At 44.7% G+C, this 25378-nt stretch overlaps 1 long non-coding RNA gene across 4 annotated transcripts in view; it reads right to left on the reverse strand.

The window, feature by feature from the left end:
* LOC144784542 (uncharacterized) overlaps nucleotides 1-25378 on the reverse strand; it is a 346194-nt gene that overhangs the window by 149071 nt on the left and 171745 nt on the right. For all 4 annotated transcript variants that reach the window (XR_013601674.1, XR_013601676.1, XR_013601675.1 and 1 more), the window contains one exon: nucleotides 8942-9076. This is a non-coding gene — a long non-coding RNA (uncharacterized LOC144784542). The remainder of the gene's footprint in view (nucleotides 1-8941; nucleotides 9077-25378) is intronic.

Consider the following 25378-nt stretch of genomic DNA (forward strand, 5'->3'; position numbering starts at 1 on the left):
CAGGACACAGTTAGGTCTCCAGAAAGCACTGTCAGGCTTCTCCGTATTCATGGGTATGAGAGGACTCAAGATAAATGTGGGTAAAACATTTACTATGTGCTGTAGTACAAAAAAGAATATAGTCTCTTAACACCTTTTTAAATTCAACAAAGATAAGCTTAACAAAAACTTTTAGCTACTTGGGCGTTCTTTTTAACAATAAGGGAACGTGGAATTCAGCCATTAATACACGCAACTTGGCTTTTTCTAGACAAATTGGTGCCCTAAAAAAGTTTGCAAAAAAATTAGGCGGAAAGCCAGTACAGATACTGCTTAATATCTACGCAGCAAAATGCGCTTCCACAGCAACGTATGGTGCAGGAATCTGGGGTGTGGCGGATTGCCGTGAGATACAAACTACTGAGAACGCCTTCCTCAGATACCTGCTAGCAGTACCGAGATCCATCTCTACCACCATATGTCACAACGAGCTTGCCCGGGTCCATATCACAGACATAATTAAGACAAATCCAATTCTGCTGTGGCATAAAATATGGACCTTGAATAAAACAGACTTTAGCAAAGATGTGATTATGGATTGTATGGCCTTAAATGCCTCACGAAAAATACCCTGGCTTTCCTACATTAAAAAATTCTTAAACTCCTTAGGGCTTTCTGACTTGTATGAAAATCCTATCTCATGTTCTTCAATTTCGAAAAAGGCTCTCAAGGCCTGCTGCTTATGTTTGCTTGAAGACAGACGCTCCTATTTAGAGGGCAACAAACCGACAATTATCTATCATCATCTTTTGTTGCATGGTACAGGTATTCCGTCTTATTTGTCCCCTATAATTACTGTTTACACTAGATTTTTGCTAACTAGGATGAGGACCGATTGTTTTTTCCGATTGCTAACATTTCCCATTATAAATGACTGGTCTGCTAATTTGATGAATTGTCCTTGTGATAACATCTCCAAACAATCAAACATCCATGTTATATTATTCAGTAAATATTATGAATGGGGAAGAAAGAGACACCTACTCCCACTGTTAAAACTATGGGGCTTAAGACAATGCAGACCAGCCTTACTGAAACTATACATGCTGCAGGATGAAATTACAGTGGTTGTAGTAGCTAGGTTCTTGAAATATGCAGTTAACTGCAGAGCGTCCATGAATTGATTGATGATACAAGTCTAATGTAACCATTATTGTAAATAGTTTTTCCCTTTTTTAAAACAATCAAAACTGTGTTTTTTTTTCTTTTTTTTGGTTTTTTACTGCTAAAAATCGAATAAAGCTATCTTTGACTTGACTTGACTTGATGGTTCCCAGGGCCTGTGTTCTTTCCCCAAAACGGTACATTGTACCCCTAATTGGCACCTCTCTCGCCACATGTCAGTCCCTTATAAAAGGTACCAAGGGCACTGTGGCTGGGGAAGGTCTCTAAGGGCCACAGCACTTATTGTTCCACCCATAGAGGCGGCCCTGTACCTTTACACACACTGCCATTGTAGGCTGCGTGTTTTGGTGAAGAACAAAGTGAAGAGTCAACATGGCACACATCCCTGTGTGCCATGCCTACAACCCCCTGCCCTGGCAAAGGTAAACCACCCCTCTAGCTGGGTGCACTATACCAGTGGTAATGGTACAGGTGCATGAGCCCTGTACCCCTACAGTGTCTAGACCAATTCTTTAAACTACAAAAGAGTAGCCCACTGATGCTGCAGGGAAAGTAGTGTATACTACACAAGGCCCAGGTTGAGGGCTATCTGGTTCACCCCTAGTGGGTATGCTGGCTACGCATGACTGGTGCGTGGAAGGAAAAAATATTTTTTTATACATAATCCTCACAAACTCTAATAGTGTCATGCTTCATCATCTGGTTCACCCGAACTCCTAAAGGTCAGAGTGGGCTCGACTGTATTTCAGGGAGCACTTAAGGATAGAGGGTGACCAGAGGGCTTAACTAGAGATTAAAAATCTCTCACCTTCTCCTATACCTTTGTTAGTGGAGATGGTGGTGGGGGGGGCTAAAATAAGAAAAGGGGTAATGTGGACTATTATGGTCCTGTGACCCTATGTTTTGTTGACCAATATGTTTCAGCCCTACTCTAAGACCTAACAAGGTCCCAGGCTTTCATCAGGGTATCGAATAAACATCTCCCTGGTGAAAAGAATGCATAACAATACCATGCACTCAAATATAAGGGCAATGTGAATACATTCCCATCCGGAATTTCAGTTTCTGTTGTAACACCTGTAAAATAAAAGTCCATGGCACATGTTATATGGAGTTTTTTGTATCTACATCATTTACAGGTGATGGTATAAACCACATATGCGAGACAGATGGTGCATGCATATCCCACTGCATGTGTGTGCACTACACCACCTCAGACTGGAGGCAAGTGCATTGTTCCATGTGCACTTTTGTTGCTAATATTATGGAGTGCCTGATTGTTCTCCATTAGCAATCATTAAATCACCTGCATCGCTCGTGTGGATACAACTTAGAGCGGTATAATAGCAACCCTTATATGTGATAGTTCACTCTTTTCAACCATGTAAATCAGGCGTATTTCGAGACATAAAACATATGCTTAGAACCCCACACGTAGACATACACCACACACATTTATAAAATAGTATCCTCCAGTTTTTTTTTTTTTACAAATGCATTGTTTTGTTTTGTGTACTGATACCCACAACTGATGGGTGTCATATCTTAGGAGTGAGGGAGGGGTACCCTTTAGTCACACACTATATGGGAAGAATTATTGAGATTAAAAGAGGGAGAAAAAAAGGAGTCCATGATCAAAATTATGTTAAAGTGCACCTGTTGGAATCACAGGAGACGTCCTACTTCGACCGGCATCCTAAAGCCTGGTCACTTACTTCGTTAAGGGATTTCCCCGGCCCGTTGCCTAAATATGCCCTTGTCCTTCCGGCTTTGGTGGAGATGTGCCAGGTGGACACCAACATTTTTGTGCTCCTTCCTCACAGGCGCGGGTGACTTCCATGTCACGTGGTCTGCATGCATTGGATAGCGTGCATGTCAGAGGACGGACAGACCCTTTGAATCAAGGGTACTGTAGTCATAATGCTTCTCTGTTCTCTATTATCAATCGCAAACGGGGGGAGCAGGTGTATTAATATAATCCACTTAAACATAAGTGATTAAAACACCCATGTTAAAAAAAAAAAACTGTCGGGTGTGTATTATCCTTATTGCCCAATTATGAAAAAAGGCTCTGGTCGTGTTTACCTTAACCGTAGAGCGTTTTTAAAGTGAATGCTAGCCCATACTTGAAGAAGGATTTTTTTTACCAATATACATGTATAAAGCACTCAACAAAACCAAAAAGTTTTAAAGTATTATATAAACAGTGTATAATACTTAGTGAGCTCTCATGTTAGTGCAGTCATCGTGTAAACGTTAACCAATTCTTAGACACTGTAAGTGCAGTAATGCCATTAAGAGTATATGGGGTTGGGAGTTTGTCATAACGAACTTCACAGCACCATAATGGCTTTACTGCAAATTGGGAAGTTTGGTATTAAACTTCTCAGCACATTAAACTCATACTAATGCCAGTGTGGGATTTAACAAAAAATGCACGCAGAGGGCATCTTAGAGATGCCCCCTGAAAAACGACCAGCCTCTGGTGGGTTGCCTGACTGGTACACACCAGCCTGCCACCACAAGACATGTTTCTGGAACACTGGAGTGGGAGCCTTTGCTCCCTGAGCCCAGAAACAAAGCCTTTCCTGAGCAGAGGTGGTCACACCTCCCCCAGGCCAGGAAGAGCCATTTGTGGTAGGGGAGCTTCAAAGGCCTTGCTGCCTTTGTAATGCGACACCCAGCCTCTCCTGCAATCAGGAGCAGGCCCCTTCCTGTCTCCCCACCTTTTAGGCGGAAAGAAAGGCGGGAAAAATTAGCACAGCCCAGAAGGTGTGCCCACCTCTGCCAACCCCACCCTTCAGGTGGGGGAGGCGAGGTGAAGCCCACTTTTCAGTGCCCGTCTTCCTGCAGATGGCTGGCACTCTCCAATCAGGATTAGGGATTGGGCCCACTCCCCCAAATGGGGTGAGCACTCAATGGGTATAATCACCCTAAGGTCAGTAGCCTATTGGCTACTGACCCTGAGACCCCTAACATTCCCCTAAATACTGTATTTAGGGGGCAGCCCTGAACCAAGAAAGCAGATTCCTGCAAACTAAGAAGGACGAAAGAAGACACCCAGAAGAGGAGACTGCAGAGAACAACTGACTTGGCCCCAGCCCACCGGCCCGTCTGCAGATCCTGCTCCAAAAGTCACCTTGTCGTGCAGCCAGCGACCTCCAGAACCGCTGGGAGGACTGACTGCCTTCAACAAAGACCAGATCTCCTGTGAACAGCAGCTCTTTTCAAAAGAAACAGCCAAGAAAGACTACGAGCCGGCTGAGGACAATGAAACTTGATGCCTGGCACCACCAGAGCAACTGACGCCTACGGACTGAGTGGCCCACTGGTCTCAGCGAGGTCCCCCAGCGCTCCAGAGTCCGAGTCCACTATGGGTTGACCCCACCAGGACTCCCTGACGTCGCCTGCAATCTCTGCACGGAGCCGCCCCCCCACCCCCAACTGCGAGTGGACCGGTAAGGTGAAATTCAACTTCAAAAGACATCCCAGCATCCAGCCGCCCTGCACCCTGTAGAAAAGTCCCCGGGGTGCACCTACGTCCTGAGCCCTCCAACTTACCCGCCCAGCTATTGGTTCCTCACAGAAGCCTTCCTGGACCAACCCTGCAACTAAAAACCAAAACCGGCAATCCCTATTGAAAACAACAGGGCACCCGGCGACAAAACAGCACCCTGTGTCAGGGACTGTCCGGGACTATGTGGGTAAACACAATCAGGGACTTGGGCAAGGACTGAGAACTGGGTAGAAAACCTACACAGGAAGTGGAGTACAGCGCTGCCCAGGATCATACAGGGAGTCAGAGGAGAAAAGGGGAAGCCTGTACAAGTGAACAAGATGGGTAAGACTTAGAAAGGAAGGGTACTCACAAAGCAATTTAGCAGTCAGAATAACTACACCCAGGACAAATGTGCAAGACATATATATGAAACAACATTAACAATAAAGGGGGGTGTGGGGTGAAGCACTCTGGAGCTCCACACGGGAAGACAGAAGCTCAGTAAGTTTCTTACCCACAATTGCTGTTACAGATACTGACTGCAAATACCCACATGTAGGATATGGATACAAAGGCAGGGTCAGCGGAGCTTATACCTATGGTGATGTTACAAATGTAACTCAAAGACAATACTCACAGTGAACAAGAAACACCACCTAGGTAGTCAGATGTGCCTACGGATCCTGGTGATTAAACAGGAACGCGCAAGGCAGTAACAGCAAAGGGGTAGAACTAAACACAAGCACAATAGACAAGGAGCTAGCATGGAGGAGTGCTTAACAGGAAAGGAAGGAAATGACAGGGCACACTTGGCAGAAAGCAGGTAACAAACATACAAGGTAACAGAAGTAAGACAGCAGAATAGAAAGACTGCAAACTAGAACTGGAACCAAGGAAATGGTAATAAAGGAAGGGACTGGAAACAGATATACAGAAGGGGAGGCTACAAAGGTATACTAGAATAGTGCAGGTTAAGGAATCAAGAAAACAAAGAAGCATAGAAGGCAGTATTGGGGCAGGAACAAGAAGTGAGCTAAGGCTCAGGAGTCAAGGCAGCACTGCAGACAGTGCTGGGTCAGGAACAGGGAATTACTAAAGCTTCAGGAGTCAAGGTAGTACTGCAGGCAGTGCTGGTTCAGGAACAAGGAATTACCAAAGCTTCAGGAGTCAAGGTAGCACTGCAGGCAGTGCTAGTTCAGGTAGATGGAAAATACTAAAGCTTCAGGAGTCAAGGTAGCACTGCGGGCAATGCTAGTTCAAGAAACAGGGAAAGTTACTTTAGCTCAGGAGTCAAGGTAGCACTACAGGAGTGCTAGTTCAAGAAACAGGACATAGCTACAGCTCGGGAGTCAAGAAAGCATTGCAAGCAGTGCAAATCAGAAACAAGAAATAGCTGAAACCCAGGAACAGGAACAAAGAATAACTATAGCTCAGGAACTCAGGAAACAAGAGCACTGCAGGCAGTGCTAATTCAGGCACAAGAATAGCTATAGCTCAGGAACTCGGGAAACAAGGTAGCACTGCAAAGAGTGCTAATTCAGGCGAAGGGAAACTGCTGCAGTTCAGGAACAAGGAATAGCATGGCTCAGGGGTCAGGGTAGCACTGCAGGCAGTGCTGATTCAGGAACAAGGAAAACAGCAGCAGGTCAGGAACAAGGCATAACTAAAGCTCCGGAAACAAGAACAGCAAAAGCTCAGGAGCACTGGAAACAAGGATCAGTCTCACCAGTAAACAGCTACAATGACCAAACCTTGGCCTGAACGGAGCTGGGGCTTAAAAGAGCTCACAGTAATCATATGCATCAGGTGTGAGCAGGCTAGCAGCAACGAGCCACAGGTGAGCTGAATTCCTCCACCCATCCTTGGCCTGCAGGGTTGGAGACAAAGCAGTGAGCAGGGAATTCTGGGCAATGGAGTTTCAGGCATGAGCTGGATGGCTTCCACAAAACCCGGCATGGATTGGGAATGGATGTCAATTCCCAAATAGTGTCCAAATGGCTGGGAGTCAAGATATACATGCAGGGGAGTGTCTAGAAGCATATTAGAACACTGGAGAGTCCCACAGTGCAGCCTCCTGTTGGTGGACACGAGAACACAGGGAGCAAATCGTGACACCCTGCACCCAGCCGCCACTTAAGGTGCACTTTGGGTGCTAACTCAGATCCCCCTTTGCCCTGAGTCTGAAACCAGGAGCTTTGCTCCCACAACCTTGTGGCCTGCTCGTGAGCAGCCACCAACCAGAGGCCCCCTATCCCTTATTGGACAATCTTGGGCCTCAGCACTCTGCCGCCCTAGTGCCGCTGAGGGTGCGTTGAGAGTGCATCCTTGACCCTGGGGGAACCCTGGTTCTACCCCAGAATATCAACTCCCACAACAGAGTACTTACCTGTTAACTTACAACTTCCTTTATCTCCATAGGAATACATTGACTGTGTTTCCCTGCAAAAATGTTTTAAGTGTGGAGTTGGTTTTGTATTGAACTTTGAAAAACTACAAAGAACTAAACATTGCTTACTTACCTTTTTCTCTAGGAAATGTCCGCGTGTGATATCAAGGTATCACACTGAGTAGAAAAAGTAATCCAGAAACTAATCTGTACAGTAACTAAAAGTAATCTAACTGTATTGAAAGCATTTATAAACCTGTAACAAAGGCATTTTCATTCAGCTTGCCTGTATTGTTCAACCTGCCTTAAAAAGTATCCTATACACTTACCTGTGCCAGGCTTGCTTGGTTCTAGTAAATAAATACAACTAAATATTATTTTTATACGAATCCAATGGGTCTGAGTTCAGTCTTTGAGTGTGTGACATCATTTCCCGATTGCGTGTGTACAACAAATGCTTAACACTACCCTCTGATAAAGCCCTACTGCTCGCCCACACTACCACAAATAGAGAGTAAGGTGCTATCTACTTTTACCTTTGCCTACCTTTGGGGTTCCACTGGACTCGGTGCACATTGTACCTCATTGTGGTATAGTATGTAAAGAGCCAGCTTCCTACAAAAGGGAAAGAGTTTCATAGGATGTTACACAGCAATAATTTCTTAAGATACACTTCACCTAGGGAACCATGCAATAACTGGAAAACATGTCTACATTTCAACCAGCCTCCTCACATCACTGTGTTGATGGGACTGATGGGAAGAAATATGACATGCACTAGCACCGGCATGATTCGGTGCTTGATTTCCTGTAATAAGGTCAGTCGGGGCAGGCATTATTCGCGGGTGGGGGTTCGCGCAGGGACAGGGTTAATACATTTAAAAAACATAGCTGTCCGCTGGCCAGCCTTGTCCTGCGTTTTCCTGCTCTCCTGCCTCCGTCCGGAACAGAACACTGGCAACCTCTCCGGCCGTGTTGGGATTGGTTGGGATGCCGACCAGCCAGGCGCGTAACAGGAGGCCATTTTCTATATGTAGGCTGCATGCAGCCTACATGGAGAAGAGTCAGAGTGGGCATGACTGGTTTGGTCGGCCCCAGAGGGCCAACCGCACAGTCGGCGCTCTCAGCAGTGGGCAAGCCACTCCTCCACTGTCCTAGAGCAGACACACCCGCCCCCAACCAAACCCTCATGCTTTCTTGCAGTGCAAGAAGCAGAAAGATAAAATGGTAGTTTTACCATTTTATGTTTTTGCTTCTCGCACTGCGATAAAGTAGTGTGGTGACGCTCTTCCGCCCAAATGGATGAGCTGCCCCTGAACAAGGTTCTAATTGTTGGTTGAAGAAGAAATAGCCTTGGTCATACTAGAGTTGTGTCTTGCCTGTGGTTGTTTTTATCAAGGGAATGGAACAGCTTTTTGGGGTTGGCTGAAGACCCTGGCTATCAAGCAGGCCCTATTCAGAAATCGTCAAACTCTTGTTAATCCAATTAAAAAACCTATTTAAAACTATTGACAACAGTATTCCACCTTCAGATACCTGCCCCCATACCACTATATTTTTACTAATTTCTTGTATGTTTGTCAGTGCTGGGCCTCCACTGTCTGTGATAAAAATGTCCACTGGACAGGCTACTAAACTACCTAATGCACAGAAATGGTTAAGGCTGCTGAGTAAGATCAACATTGTTTATACAGTTGCAAGTTCATTATAGCATATGGCATAGCCCCTCCAATGTCAAGCAGAAACACACACTAAAATGGTAGGAGGAAATACAAATTAATGTTTCTGTTGTGAACCTTTAACATGTTAAATTGTAAAGGTTCATAGGAATTTAACAAATGCCAGCATTTAAATGATTTTACAAATTTCACAGAAAAATGAATTGTGCTTACTCTGTTCAGTTCCAAATGTTCTTTGTCATTTTTAACTGAGGGAGGTGTAATTTCACTTTTATTTTTGGCTACTTTAATGGCATTCTCCACCAGGTCTTCAGCAGTGAGGAGAAATGGGAGTTCTGTCTGAACAGTCTGAAAATTAAAAAAAAAAACACTTATAATTGTATAAATAATCTGCGTTTCTGTCTTTCTATAAATGTTTATGATTGTTAGGATAATCTGTTTGTTTTTACAGTGAAACAAGTCTCCATCAAAGAGGGTTTCAACCAGGTTTATAACGTATGTTGTGGAAACATTTAAGTAAAACAAAATGTAGGCAAAAACAATTTGTGTCAGGAAAGCCAAATAAAAGTGATAGCGGTTTCACATAGGACTTAGAGAACAACCTCTTCCATCCTCAGCTATCACGCTTGACGGGGTATAACAGCCACAGCCAATCCCGCACTATAAGAGAGCACAACTGGTATAACGGACGTGACCTGACAGACCGGCACCACAGCTGGTAGTTAAACTACAGATTTGTAAGTTATCTTTAACTTCATTTTCTTAATATCTGAGCACGAAACGTCCGTACATTCCTCGTAGTTTTAAGTTTAGTCGCCATTTCTTTATTTAGGAGAATAGTCACCAGCTGGAATTTCCTTCTTACCTTTGTTGCATGAGGTTCTTGGTCCACTTTCTTAAGTACCAATATATACATATATTTCGAGATGGGATATTCAAACTACGACTGTATGCATCCTGTGGATTATTTATACATTCCGATACGAGTGAACGCCAAGAGTCTTCTAACCAAGATCCCAACAATGTTTAGGTCTCGCCTAGGCAGCGCGCATGCGCTGTCTCTCTGAGACATCAAGTAATCTATATGTAATGTGAAACTCAGCTTATTGCCTGTTAATTTCTCCTGCCGCTTGCCATTTGTTTAATGTTGGCATAGCTGCTGTTTTCTGGCTTTTCTACTGGCTGTTGATCCAATACTGACTTCTGTTTAGTCCGGAAGCAGCAGCGCCTAACTACTGTTTTCGTCTGCTTTTCCTTGATTATGTGTGTTTGAGGGGAACTTTCTTTTACATACTTACTTCCATAGATATTGAGCACGGAGCTCGTCATGAGCGCTGCGCTGTTTATCATACATATTCAGTACGGCGCTCGTCAGAGCTCCACTGTTAATTATTTGTTTATTTTCTCCACCCCTACGCCGGGCTGAAAGAGCTCCTTGTTTCTTCCAGCAATTGACTTTTAACAATCCCTCTTTACCCTGTTGCTTTCCTCCCCTTTAGCCGTCTCCCCTTCCTGCCTCCCACCCACTTCGTTCCACGCTATTTCCCTTACCCGGTCACCTCTTCTTTTCATTATCCGGCTCACTAAAGGTCTAATATTACGCACTGTTAACTGCAGCGCAGCTCGGAAAAAGACAGCTAGCCACCCCACTGTCTGCCCACTGACTTGGAAACCGCATACACCAATTTCAAGAGATCAAGAGAGCTTTGAAATACCTCTGATAAAAACACATGTTCCATTTCAGAAACCAAAAGCAGGTCCTTCCCCATGGCTGATAGAAAACCAGCTTGGCTGGGGCAGGGTTATTTTTCGCAGCGCCGCTTGGCTGCCCTCCACTGAAACAGGCACGATCTAGCCAGACGCCATCAAACTGAAATCCAGCCACATGCTCAATTTTTATTCATGAACGTACGAGTGGCTGCCAGAGCTGAAATGTTTGGTCCTATTTAAGAGAGTTATGAGGGAAAAGCCCTACGTGGTGATGGAAAGCGTTCTCACACTGTTTATTCCTTCAAAGAGCAAGCTCTTGCTCTCCATCTTGAATATGTATATATTTTTATAAAGATGAATGGGTCGTTGAAAAAGCCGGAGTTTTATTCTTGAAAAAAAAGAGGTTGTTTTGTATAAAGCTCATATTTTTTTTACAACATCACCACGATACGGTTGCTTGCTTAACACAACAAAATTTAGTGCTAAGCACAAATGCTTTTAAAATGGTATGAACATTGATTATGTATTTTGTGTTGCGCCCGCACAACATTTTAGTCATTGGTTTCATCTTTAGATTCCATGACCCCTAAATAAATCCGTCTACCCCTCTGTCGACTGGAATCTGACGCCCTTTCCATTTCCTCAACATTTACAGTGTTCTGCCTTTTACATGTTCAATGAATAATGGCCCTCTGCCAAGTTCAAATGTACCTGTTTTCTCCTAGCAACGTACTGGGCCATCTGGGTGCCTTCGGCACTTGGAGCAGGGTTGCCTAAATTAACTCAGTTTCCATGATAATTTTTGACCATCATACTATTTATCTCCTGCTTAGTTTTCCTGCTGGACATGACACCTCTACCATTACACCTTGCATTAATATTTTTCAAAAGGACTGTGGCACAGTCCAGTCTTGCTAGTCACTGCTGGAGAGGTTGCTTCTATGCCTGCTCTCTTCTATGGCTGTTCATGTATTCGCTCATTAATTTTCATTCTTTCTGACTGTCCTTCTGGCTGTATTTGTTGGAAGGGAGGAGCTGTTGTTATAAAGTAACCAGGCACAGTGCAAGGTATTACATTGCTCCAGCAAAATAGATTTGTCCCAGCTCAAGTGCTTCCCCTGCACCGAAAAACACATTTTTAAAATGTTTTTTTTCAGTAATGTGACTGCGTGTGGTGACCCTGAAACTTACTACTCTTTGTTGAGGGTGAGTCATAGTTAATAAGGAACAGAATGAGCGAAGTTGACAGAAAAAGACAGAAAAAGACACCATCTCCCACCAAACATTGCTCGCATCCCTCTCCAAGATAGGCATAAGAGGTAAGGCATTAGAATGGATAGCATCTTTTCTGATGCTCAGGACATTCCAAATCTCCTCCAGCAATGCGACATCTAAGGTCCATTTCTCTCCGCACGGGGTCCCACAAGGATCAATATTAAGCCCCCTGCTTTTTAACCTCTATGCAGCCCCGTTGGCCCAGATCGCTGAAGCCGCAGGTCTCATCATGTACACATATGCTGACGACTCCCAAATAGTTTTCTCTCTGTCTAACGACAACCTTGAAACTCCTTCACGCCTTCAGGCAGGCCTTAGGGACATCTCATCGTGGATGAACAAAAACATGCTCAAACTCAACGGCAGTAAAACCGAGGTTCTGATAGTAGGCCCCGACCAGAACCTCTGGAATTCCAGACACTGGCCATCTGAAATGGGCCCTCTGCCAATACGTTATGCGTTATGTTATGTTATGTTATGCGTTTTTATTAGGCGCACAGATGCTCCAGCCAAGGAGCGTCCTGGCGCCCGACAAGGCAGCTGCACAACACAACGAAACAATAATCAGGCAAAATTAAACTAAGGGAATAAAAAGGTTTTCACCACCCGGCGAAAAGAAAGCAGATCCCCAAGGGCACGAATCGCCGGGGGAAGGGAGTTCCAAAGCACCGCTGCCCGAACTTTAAAGGAGCGCCCGCCAGCTCTACTCCGCTTAAAGCGCGGGACAACAGCCAGTCCTAGATCAGCAGATCTTAAAGCTCGGGCTGGAATGTAGTGGGCCAAAAGAGTCGACAGAATCACAGCTGGGGACCCCTTCAGAATCTTATATGCGACACAGAGGACCTTAAACTGGATCCGCTGGGCCACCGGGAGCCAGTGCAATGAGCGCAGAGTACTGGAAGTGGGGCAAGATCTAGGTAATCCTACCACCGATCTTGCTGCGGCGTTTTGGATCCGTTGCAGACGTCCGATCTCAGCCTGGTTCAAACCTACCAACAGGGAGCTCGCATAATCCAGCCTAGAGATGACGGTAGCTTGGATCATGAGCTGCCTAGTGGAGGCATCAAAGAACGTGAGCACTGGACGGAGCCCGCGCAGGATACCAAAGCAGCAGGCCGCCGTACGCTTGGTATGGCAAGCAAACGTAAGGGACGGGTCCAGCCAGACCCAGAGGTTTTTAAGCTCGGCAACTAGGATGGGAATCGGACCCAGATCCCCTGGCCACCATCTCTCTCCCCAGCGTTCCGGTTGTTTGCCAAAAATCATGACCTCGGTCTTGCTAGCGTTCAACTGGAGACAGTTGGACGTCATCCAGCCGGCGACCGCCCGCAGTCCTTGTTGGAATCTGGGGGCATCAACATCGGCATCCCCGCTGATCGTAACCGCTAGCTGGGTGTCGTCGGCGTATGACACCATTGTCATACCCCATTGCCTGACAACCTCAGCTAGCGGCCTTACGTAGAGATTGAACAACGTAGGACTCAGCGAGGAGCCTTGAGGAACCCCCAGGTCCAAAGGATGGTATTTGGACTGGTGCGGCGGGACGGTCACGCTAAAGGCTCGATTGGCTAAAAAAGACCGGAACCACTGGAGAGCGATGCCGGTGACACCGACTTCCTCTAAGCGACGCAGAAGGATCGGGTGCGATACGGTGTCAAAGGCGGCGCTCAGATCTAATAGCACCAGCGCCGCCGTTTGACCCGCATCGAGCACGGAGCGAAGATGCTCCACCATATACAGCAGAGCCGTCTTCGTGCTATGACCGGCCCTGAATCCATTCTGCGTCACATCGAGGACGTCAGCATGAAGTAGGTGTTCCGAGAGGACCGCGTTGACATGCGCCTCAGTCACCTTAGCAGGCCATGGTAAGAGTGAGATTGGCCGATAACTCTCGGGCTTGCTGCCATCCAAATTAGGTTTCTTAAGGATAGGACGAACCACAGCTTGTTTCCACTTTAATGGGACTACGCCGGAAGTAAGCGACGTATTGATCAACGAGCATAACGGTGAGGTGTCATGTACCGCTAAGTCTTTAAACACCGCTGAGCAAAGCGGATCCGCAGGGGACCCCGACTTCACTTGGTGAGCCAATTTGTCGAGGCTTTCAGGTGTTAAAATGGGAAAAGAATGCAACCCCTCAGATGTTAATGGCTTAAGAGGTGGATTAGCCGAGGGAGTCGCCAACGGAAAGGCCCGACAAATGGCGTTGACCTTTTCCAGAAAGAAACCAGCTAGTTTTTCACAGTGCTCAACAGAGCTTTGGTGGCTCGTCGTTACCTTTTTGGCAGTGAGATCTTTCAACACCTTAAAGATAACCTTAGACGGGTTAGAACTCGTCCTGAATTGTGCGGCATAGAAGGCGGCGCGGGTTCTGCACACTGCCCGGTGATACAATTTCACCGTAGACAGGTACAAGATTTTCTTCCCGCTATTGTAGGATTTTCGCCAGGCCCGCTCTGCACGCCTACAAGAAACCTTCAATGCCCGCAGCGAGTCATCGTACCAAGGGCTGGATTTACCAGACCCCACTTTACAGCATACAATTGGAATGAGGGTGTCTAAAGCCCTGGTGACCCAGTTACAAAACCTATCATAGACCTGATCAGCTGACCCAGTGATATCAAATGGGTCAGTCGATAAAAGATGGAAAAACTCATCCAGCTTTAATTTGTTCCAGCGTCGTCTCGGGATAGAACACACCACTGACTTAGGTTGTATAGCCGGTGTAGGGCAGTGGATCTGTATCAAGTAATGATCAGTCCATGCCAATGGTGTATAGCTGGAAATACAGGCTTCCGAAAGGTTGGTGAAGAGCGGATCGAGGATATGGCCCCCTAAATGGGTGGGCTGTGACACCAGCTGAGTCAGCTGGAGCGCCTCGAGATCTGCTAAGAAACTGGACACCGTCGGGCTAGCAAGATTATCAAAATGCATATTTAAATCCCCAATGATGGAGAAGTTAGAACACCCTGCAGCCAGTACACTAATGGCATCTGGTAGCGCTGCTCTAAAAGCCACTTCGCTCCCTGGGGGCCGATAGATCAATAGCCCCGACAGGGTAAAATTAGGCGTAATGGCTACCTTAAACATTGCGCTTTCGCAGCCAGAAATTCTTTGACCCTGCCAGGTGCACGTATAACAGGACTTAACTGCAAGAGCTATCCCTCCACCTCTGGAAGCTCGGTTAAGAGTAAATACCGAATATTCCGGCGGGAAAGCCAAGTTGACAACGGCCGTGTCGGCATCCTGCAGCCAAGTCTCAGTCAGGCAAAAAAGGTCTGGAGAGTCATTGCCTAGCAGGTCAAGAATGTCTAGGTGATGCTTGACAAGTGACCTGGCGTTTAGATTCCAAATGCTGATAGAAAGCTGTGGACTAACAGCCACAGTGGTGTCATCCCTACAGCCCCTACATAAGGGGGCGGAGAGAGTGAAACATCCGCACCCACACGAAAAAGGGCCGCATAAGGGATCGGCCCGAGGCGTGCCACAGACCCCCCGTGACTGATTGATGGCAAAGAGACTATCTCTTGAATAACACAGCATGATGGACAGCCGAGAGCAAAGTCAGAGCCCAGCCACGTCCAGCGCGTCCTGTCGCGGACGGGCGCAGACGGGCAGGACTCTGGCACGACTCCGGCCACGCGAGGACACGCCCGCTACGCGATCCCGCTCCGCAGAGGGAGGAGCATTAAGTAGGCGTCCTGTCACAGCTCATGCGCAGTCACGCGCTGGTGAATGGAACCTCCCCTGCCCAGGCAAAGATGGCGAACACCCGGGGACCAAGCCCGCCAAGCGGCGGTGGGGGCACAAATTAAAATGCAATCCAATACCATCACACCAGGTCCGCAATCTGGGCTTTATCATTGACAGAGAACTAACCATGGAGCCCCAGGTGAACGCCCTCTCAGCCATCTGTTTCACAATCTTAAGATGGCTCAGAAAGATCATATGGATGCTCCCTGATGACACTCAAAAGACGGTGATAAATGCATTAATTACCTCCCGCTTGGACTACGGGAATGTCCTTTATTTAGGGGCATCTCAGGCACTTACAAAGCGCATCCAACTGATACAGAATGCGGCAGCCAGGCTGCTCTGCAAATGCAACAGGAGAGACCGTATGTCCAGCCACCTCAAGGCACTCCACTGGCTTAAAATCGAAAACAGGGTCAAATTTAAGACTCTCAGCCTCATGCACAGGATAAAGTGGGGCAAGGCTCCCAAATATCTCCAGACCCTTGTGCGCACCTATATGCCTGCCCGCTGCCTAAGATCTGCCACCCAAGGTCTCTTCTGCGTCCCTAAGACACGTCGGGCAAGGATGGGAGGTAGATCTTTCTCCCTCCTTGGCCCAAAACTCTGGAATTCCCTTCCCCAAACGCTCCGCCTTGAAAGCAGATATGCGTACTTTCGTAAAGCCATTAAGACCTGGCTCTTTAACCAGTGACCTCCTTGTCCTCCCTTATACAATCCTTTCCTATCCCTCTAGTTCATTATTCTGCTTAGCGCCGGGAAGCCCTTTTTGGGTATCTGTCGCGCTCTATAAGCCAAATAAATAAAAAAAAAATAAAAAAAAAAAGTGAAGTAAGAGACAATGAGTGAATGAATGAGAAGTTAGAAAGAAAAGCTGTGTATAAAGGTCTTAGCACTAAATATGGATAGCCACTTTTTTCCATTAATAGACTCATGCAAAGTTCACAGCTTCACAACATTATGAAGTTGGAAAATTCATACATTTTGCGCAACTTAGTCATAGGAATATTTCCTGTAAAAAGAAGTTTTAGATGAAGAATTTCCCTGTTCTTTTTTTTTATTGCACATTTTCTTCGAAAAGACTTGAGGGGATTTCTCCTGAACATATTGTTGAATTGTGCAAGAACAAAACTTACTGCATAGCTAGCTGATATAAACACAAGCAAGTGTTCATCTTTTTAGATCCGCCTAGGCAGCGTACATGCGCTGTCTCTCCGAGACATCAAGTATTAAGTAGTGAGCTATAAACATTGCAAATAACAATGCTCTTTATTTTTGCTTTTAAAACATAAATAAAATGCATTGTCACAATGCCAATAGCTTAAACTCGCATAAATGCAAGACCTATTGCATTGCAATGCTTGTTCCATTTGTTGTCTTGTAGAAACATCGGTTGAGACATGCAAGTAAGCAGGCTTTTCTTCTTTAGGTGCTCCATGATGCATGCTTCTACTTTTTTTAATCGGTGTCAGACACTCACCCTTTTGAGCATTCGCGGGTACTTCGGCTGGGTCTATATTGACACTCCTGAATGTTTTGCGTATAACTAGAACACATGTAGTATCAGTCTTCCTTACTTGGTGACGCCTAGTACACCTTTCGGTTCACTTTGCTGGGAATTTAGGCACGACTTACAATCTTTTACAATCTTTTGCCCGGCACTAGTAAACGGCTGACAGAATGGTGTGGCAGTGATTGAGCCACACAATGCACTACTACAGACCCACTCCCCTCACCTCTTCTCTTGTTATCTTATATTATTTTTATAATTTGATTGATTCACTAATTTGATTTTAGCATTTTTTCTTTTGAAGGTTTGTGTGATCTCGTTCCTTCTTCTTCCTTTAGAGGCCACAATTTAGAGGCGGAAACGCGTTGACCCTTACAAACTAGGACCAGCACTCATTCCTCTATTAGTCGTGAAAAACAATAGTTACTCGGACTGGGTGAAGACCACAACATTTTTGTTGCAATGAATTATCTTTAGAAATGCCCTAGAAATAGATGCTGGTACCTGAAGACAGTTTTTTCACTCGTGCCCTCATATAAGGGCTAGCTATCCAGCTTTTGTGGACACCTTTTTCACCTCGTACATTCTGTCAATAGTTTGTGTGTGTATATATATTTTTTTTTAAATTGATCGTGAGCCACAATGCTGCATATGTTGTATGTTTTCTGAATCCACGACTCTTTATAATTAATACATTTTGAAGAAGAGTGTTAGTCTAAATTCTGCACATCCCCAGATTCGGCTCAGCAAATCTGTTTAGTGTCTAATTTAAATCATAACCCTCTTTTCCTGTTTGTAGAAAGACAATAAACAACTACAGTAGGTGCTATCTTCTTAGGAGTGTAAAGTAACGATAACAATGCCACTACTTTATATCTGAAATCTACCAACCTCTTCCTGAAAAAAAGCCAATGCAATATTTGTAATTACTGGATTAATCATAGAAAATCAACCATATTGGTCTGAATAATAAACCAGCAATTCCATTGTGATTCACTGTATTGAAGATGTTAAAGAGTGACCTCCGTTCATTTTAACTTGCGTGAATTGATACTGTCCTTTTCAAGTGATAATCATAATTGTGAAACACACATGGCATTTGGATATTCAGAGGCGTATTCAGAGAACTTAATTAACAAATAAACCAACATTGTTAAAAATGCACGACTACATTAACAGGCCGCAGATGTGATAGATTTGTAACAGTATTAATACAATTTGAAGGCAATTCACTGCACTGCTAGGGATCACGCAGGGTGGTTCCTCCTCACAAGGTGTCTTAATGGTTGAAATTATCTAAATACCTTGATTGTATCAATGGGTGTTAAATTGTAAGGAAAACTTAAAACTTCGAGGTTTTATAAATTGGTAAGATTTAAGGTGCTCATTTTTCATACCACGTATAACTGGTACCCTCAGCCAAGGATGAAAGGGAAGAAGGAGAGGTGTTATGCCTTCTCATTTGGGTTTTGGACCAATCCTTATCATACCTTCACTTCAATGATCCCTTTACAACACAGCACATAGGACGGTTTAAGGCAAGGGTTGAGGAAGAGGAAAACGAACGAAAAGACAATCCCATTGTCTAAAGGACAGACCAACATCAGATAGTGACAAGTCGCAAGGGAAATGACAATCAACATTGGACGAGCAAAAGCTCAACCTAGTGGTCAACCAAAGCAATTACTAACTAAGTGTTATGGAGGAACAAGTCTTCGAAAAGGGACTTGGTTTTGTCCAAACTTGTGCAATAGAATGTTTGAATTGGGATGTGAATTGACTCAGTTTTTTTGTAAAGTCCGACTCTAGGCAGAGAGAATGTCCCAAGTAAACCCTGACTGAGAACAACTGGATTTCAAAACAAATTCCTTTTTCAACCCCCTGCCAAGTCCACATCAAATGAAATGTTTACTTTTTCGCAAACAGGCAACACTGAATAAGGAAGTATGTGGCTACATAGGATAAAACCTTTGAAATCTGTCTAAAAGACAACAATTAGCACTTATGTCCCTCCAGAATACCAGGGACCTTGTGATCAAATCTACTGATGAAGGTGGGAAGACTGTGGTCATGGATTGGACCAACACAGAATGTCTCAGACTACTCGCAGGCTCAGAGTTGTGAAATGATTCCAGAAGACCCTAGGCCTAGACTCGGGCCCACCATCCACAACATGGTTGCGAAGGCTCTCACCCTTGATTGAATAACCAAAAATGAGGTGGACTTTCTAGTGCCAAACCATGCCCCTTCCCCCCACCCCCACTAAATCTGTTTATTTAACACCCTCACTAAGATTAACAAAACCTGGTTCCCTTCACCAGAATGACCCATTGTATCCGGCCTCAACTTGATTCTTGAACCATTATCCCAGATTTGTGATTGGTTCTTAAGACCATTGGTTTGTTTTTTACTCGAAGGGCCCAAAGCATGTACTGAGGCTTTTACAGAATCTCAGAATGAACACCAACAATGACATCTGAATACTAAAGGTATAGAGTCTCTCTATACCAATATTACCCAAATTAGAAAACTTTAGGTTATAAAGAAAATCATCAAGGATAGGGAATGGGAATATATCACTCCCAGACATTATGTGATAGAATGCATCTAGTTAGCCCTCACACAGAATTTCTTTTGAGTACAATGGCAACATATACCATAAGATACAGGGTACATGGATGGGCATTACCTTCACCCCCAGGGTATCAAGGCATACACTAACTGCAACATTGACAATGTCATTTATCTGATTAAATGTCATTGATGTAGAGATGACATCACACAAAATACAAATACAAATTAACAAACACCAAAGTACCACCCGGTGCACAAGAAGTACAAGCAAGATGTTGAGACATCGCTTGGAAAAAGAACTTTCTGAAAATGTCCTAAAATGGGTCAGTTTAGAAAAGAACATTGACAATCAAATAAACATTGCACAAAGCCTTTGGTTAAGTAAAAGCATTGGGTATGCAGACTTCACACCCATATTGCAGGGCCTAATGATGAAATTCCAATGCTACTGGTCAGTTAACCATGGACTATACCACTTCCACACCTTGAGCGCTGATCTTTAAACACCTAACCTTTGTACTGGTATAAACAGGTCCACACTATTGCCCAAGGACCTGGAATTCACAATACATCTGTAGTATTAAGTACACTAGGCATGGTCACAACTCTTAAATAGCAGCTACAGTTTACCCCTTCTACACAACCTATATTTTTGAATCATTTATGGCTCCCGGATGTAACAATCCTAGTGTAATGTTATAATTTGCAGTCAAACTCTATGACCATGATCTATTCTAAACTGCCCCCTCCTACCACCGGACTGACACTTTGGCTACATTGGATGACATATACATTACCTAATGGCGGTCGTTTGAGGGTGATCCACGCAGCTGCGACCGAGCAATAGGAGTGTAAAAAAAGGGTGCATGTGTAATGTTAATTACTATAGGAATGCGTCGTTGAACCTACAGCCCGAACCGCTTGACGGAATTACAACAAATTTGGCAGAAAGGTAGATGTTGTTACGCAGATTGTGCTCTTTGATATTTAGTGCAAATTCATCCAGCAGTTTTTGAGAAATTTAAGCCAAAAATGATAGATATATTTCTGCGCGCAGATATTTCGCAAAACTTTTGCGATGAATCACAAATGCACATACCACAGGAACGCTCTGCTTGTCTGGACACAACCTGAACAGAAAGTTGCAGCCGCCATGGAGTGGGAATAGTAATTTTTATCCCTCCGTTGTCCAACATTTTCCTTACTGTTGTACTCACTGGAGTGGAAATTGTCATTTTTACCCCTCCGCTATCCAACACTTTCCTTACTGTTGCACTCACTGGAGTGAGAATAGTAAATGTTACCCCTACACAATCCAACACTCTCCCTATTGCTGCACTGACTGGAGTGCGAATAGTAAATTTGATCCCTCCTCTATCCAACAATTTCTCTATGGTTGCACTCATTGGAGTGGGAATAGTATATTTATCCCTCCTCTATCCAAAACTTTCCCTACTGTTGCACTCAATGGAGTGGGTATAATTATTTTTACCCCACCGTTATCCAACACCTATCCCTACTGCTGCACTGACGGGATTGGGTAATTAAATTTAAAGACTTTTAAATAGTTTAATGTTTTAATTTATAATAGAATAATTTGTTTAAATAGATATTTATTTATTTATTACATTTTTATATTATTTTAAAATTATAACATATTACAAATTATTAGTTTAATGATTGTTTTAAAGTAAATATATTAATTATATATGGGTGCTTCACTTTTTTTTTATAAATCTTTTTTATTATTAAACAAATTGACATACCACACCACTTTGCCACATGAGCAGGAGACAATACATTTTCAAATTTTCCGACCTGTGTTAAAGAGAATCAATCTATATATATAAAAACGAATGTATGTCTGTCTGTCTGTTTGTCCTTTATGCATTACTACACCATTCATCCGATCGCCATGAAACTTTGGGAAGTTGTTAAGTACACTCCCGCGAAAGTTTCTGGCATAAATTCTTTTTAAATATCGGCCCCCCAGGGCCCTCATAAGCTTTCGAATACTGAAATTGTCAGCAAATTTGCAAGCATTGTCGACAGTTATGCCCCCCAAATGGAAATAAATTGGGCGATCTACATCTGAAGCACGAAAGAAAAAGGCATTACAAGCTTCAGAAACAGACGAGTAACGGGAAGCAAGATTAGAAGCTGTTCGAACACAAACTGCTCAAGCACGTTCTTCTCAAACGAACGAGCAACGACAATCAAGATTGGAAGCTGATCGAGCACGCACTGCTCAAGCCCGTTCTTCTCAAACGAACGAGCAACGAGACTCAAGATTGGAAACAGATCGATTACGCACTGCTCAAGCCCGCTCGAATGAAACAGGAGAGCAACGAGAATAAAGATTGGAAACCGATCAATTATGCACTGTTCAAGCCCACTCGAATGAAACAGGAGAGCAACAAGAATCAAGATTGGAAGCCGATCGAGTACGTACTGCTCAAGCCACGCTTTCAAATATTTTCCATATTAAAATGAATAAGTTTCAATAAAAATGACACAATGTAAATTGAATGTTATCATAACGAGTTTCCTTGAATTTCCTTTCTTCTGAGATCGCAGCAACGTGCGACGGGTAAGCTAATTCATAATAAACATTACCTGAGCATTAGGGGGTCACAAGAGTCTCATCTTCATTCAGGGTTTTGGTGGGGTGCAGATATTTCCTCTATATGAGTTCCAGGGCCCCCATATCTTGCTCCATTTCCTGGGACACTCTCTGGCTACATAGACTGACTTTTCCCGGAACATGCACCAGTCCAAATCTTCCTCCCATTTTCCTACTGTTGGCGGTGGGTGAGCCCCCCAATTTTGTGCTATGTTCCTTTTAGCGATCATTGCTGCCAGGGTTGCCCATTGCTTAGTATAAGAGGTGAGGTCCGTTGGCTCCCAAATGTTTAGGAGGCACCTGCGTGCCTTAGGCTGCATATCGACTGCGAGTACCTCACGGAGTGTGTGATGCAAGGCACGCCAGTATTTTTGTATGTGTTCACATTCCCATATAATGTGGATAAACGTACCTACCTCCCCACATACATGTCTGCACTCATCACTATCCATTCTGCCCATACGAACCAAACCCGGCCCAGTGATGTAAATTATGTGCAGAATTTTAAGCTGCACTAAATGTAACCTGGCATGGACCGCCACCTCCCTCGGGGAGGAGATCGCCTCTCACCAGTCCTCCTCATCCAGTTCAGACCATCTCTAACCCATTTTTCCTAGAGGGACTGGAGTGGGTCTTCCATATTGTTTATCAGTTTTTTGTAGATTAGAGAGATGGTTTTTTCGGGAAGGAGGCCTTCAAGTATTCTATCCTCAAGGGGGAGGCGTCGGGGAGGGAGGATTTACTGGCGAGGTGTGCGTGAAGGGCGTGTCGGACTTGTAGATATCTGTAAAACTCAGTGCCTGCTAGACTATATTACTGGTGAAGGGAGGCAAAGGGGAGGACTTCGTCTTTGACCCAGAGGTCCTTGATCTGGGAAATACCAATAAGGTCACATTTATCAAACAACTTAGTGTGCCACAGGCTCCCCAGCTTTTCAAAGATCCAGAGGGGAGTTGCCAGTGTGAGTCTACGGTCCCATCCCAGTCGTTTATTCACCACATGCCATACGTAACTGAATGCGCGGTTAGACGTGTGAGGGGCTATTTATGGGGTCTAGAATAGAGTGTTCTACTGTAGTCCCCACCTGGGAGGAGCCATCTATCCATGGCGTACCCTGGATCGTCCGGACGACCATACATTCCCTGGTTTATCGCAGCCTGCTGGGCCGCCCGATAATATTTTTTAATGTCCGGGAGACTGGTGCCACCATCGTACCAGTTGAGGGGGAGTTTAGCCAAGGCAATCTGCGGTTTGCGTCCCATGGGAAAATTCTTTGAAGATTCTCTATCTCTTTAAAATATGATTTGGAAACTGGATCCATTGCGTTCTTGAGGGCATAAAGGAAACGGGGCAGAACCATCATTTTAAAACAGACAGCTTTGCCTAACAATGAGAGAGGCAAAGACTTCCAGTGTTTGATATCACTTTTCAATCTCCGAATTGGCGGTAGGAGATTGTGAGTGAAGCAGAGGATGGACTTTAATGTAATGAATATTCCGAGGTAGCGAAAGCCATCGAGGCTATCGGTATTGGGCAGTCCCTCGGAAGAACGAGCGGTTTGCCCTGGAGGACATAGACCACGGATTTGGACCAGTTTATGGTAAATCTGGAGTATCTGCCAAACACTGCAAGGATGTCTAGCGGGCATATTAAAGAGGCTCTCTGGGAGGTCAGGTACAGCAGAATATTGTCTGCATATAACAATATCTTATCTTCCCAGTCTGGGGACCAGCCCATACCGTGAATCATTGGATCTCTGCGGATCCATGCCGCCAGAGACTCCAGGGCTAAAGCAAATAGGAGCGGTGAGAACAGACACCCCTGACACGTTCCACGGATATGTTGAAAAGCCGCTGACTTGTGGTTATTCACGACTACTTGGGCCATGGGCTTGGAGTATAGTAGCTGGATCCAGCTCACGAATTGGGGTCCAAATCCCAATTTGTCCAGTACCGCGAAGAGATACGGCCACTCCACCATGTCAAACTCCATGGTGGTGTTCAGCGATACTAATACTGCGGGTTCTAAGATAGTTATAGCTGTTCCCAACACCCCATGTAGTCTGAGCAGGTTTAAGGCAGTGTTACGGTGTGGCATGAAGCCTGATTGGTCAGGTTGCACTAGGGTATCAGCTTTACTTTTTAATATTGAGTTTATTTGTTATATTTGTTAAAATGCATAAAAATTAATTGTATTCTTTAATATATTTAATATTTATTCATGTATTATATAAATATATAACCTCTTTTAGCATCTGAAATGGTATTTTCTGGGCTGCTTGGGGCCTCTCACTTATGCAATAAGGTAGCTTTAAATACGCTGCATATCTGTAGGCAAGGTGCACTGACATAAAGGAGTTGTCCATTGGCTCTAATCTGAAACGATCAAGAGTGCGCTAAACCTACAAATTTCATGAGACAAAAAATCCAGTTTCAATAGCCACAGCCCATAGCCACCCAACTGTTTTATCAAGGGCACCAAGATTATCTACATTGGACCCTGGAGAAGATGCACATAATTGATTAATGCGATACAAAAGGGGATGATGGACGGAGCGTTTGAACAAATCAAACACTCACCCCCAGTCAACTGATCTGGGTTTAATCCATCACCATTCTTTAGTTCACTCAGCCACCCCAGTTCAGACATGGCTATATGCAATTCAGTCTGACCCTGTGCCTTATGGGAACAGTCCAGCCCGAACTACCAAGCCATGTCTTCCCTGGACCGGAAACAAGCATCCTGGGACCGGTTTCGGATTCATAATCCTCATCAGCCAGGCTATCTTGAATCCAGTGGCCAAGTGAACAAGGGACTCACGTCTGAGTATACCCTGCCACACTTAGGGCGAACAAAGTGATACAAAAGGGGATGATGGACCGAGCGTTTGAACAAATCAAACACTCACCCCCAGTCAACTGATCTGGGTTTAATCCATCACCATTCTTTAGTTCACTCAGCCACCCCAGTTCAGACATGGCTATATGCAATTCAGTCTGACCCTGTGCCTTATGGGAACAGTCCAGCCCGAACTACCAAGCCATGTCTTCCCTGGACCGGAAACAAGCATCCTGGGACCGGTTTCGGATTCATAATCCTCATCAGCCAGGCTATCTTGAATCCAGTGGCCAAGTGAACAAGGGACTCACGTCTGAGTATACCCTGTCACACTTAGGGCGAACAAAGCAATACAAAAGGGGATGAT

This window comes from Lissotriton helveticus, chromosome 10 (genome assembly GCF_964261635.1).
Source record: "Lissotriton helveticus chromosome 10, aLisHel1.1, whole genome shotgun sequence".
Classification (NCBI taxonomy): domain Eukaryota; kingdom Metazoa; phylum Chordata; class Amphibia; order Caudata; family Salamandridae; genus Lissotriton; species Lissotriton helveticus.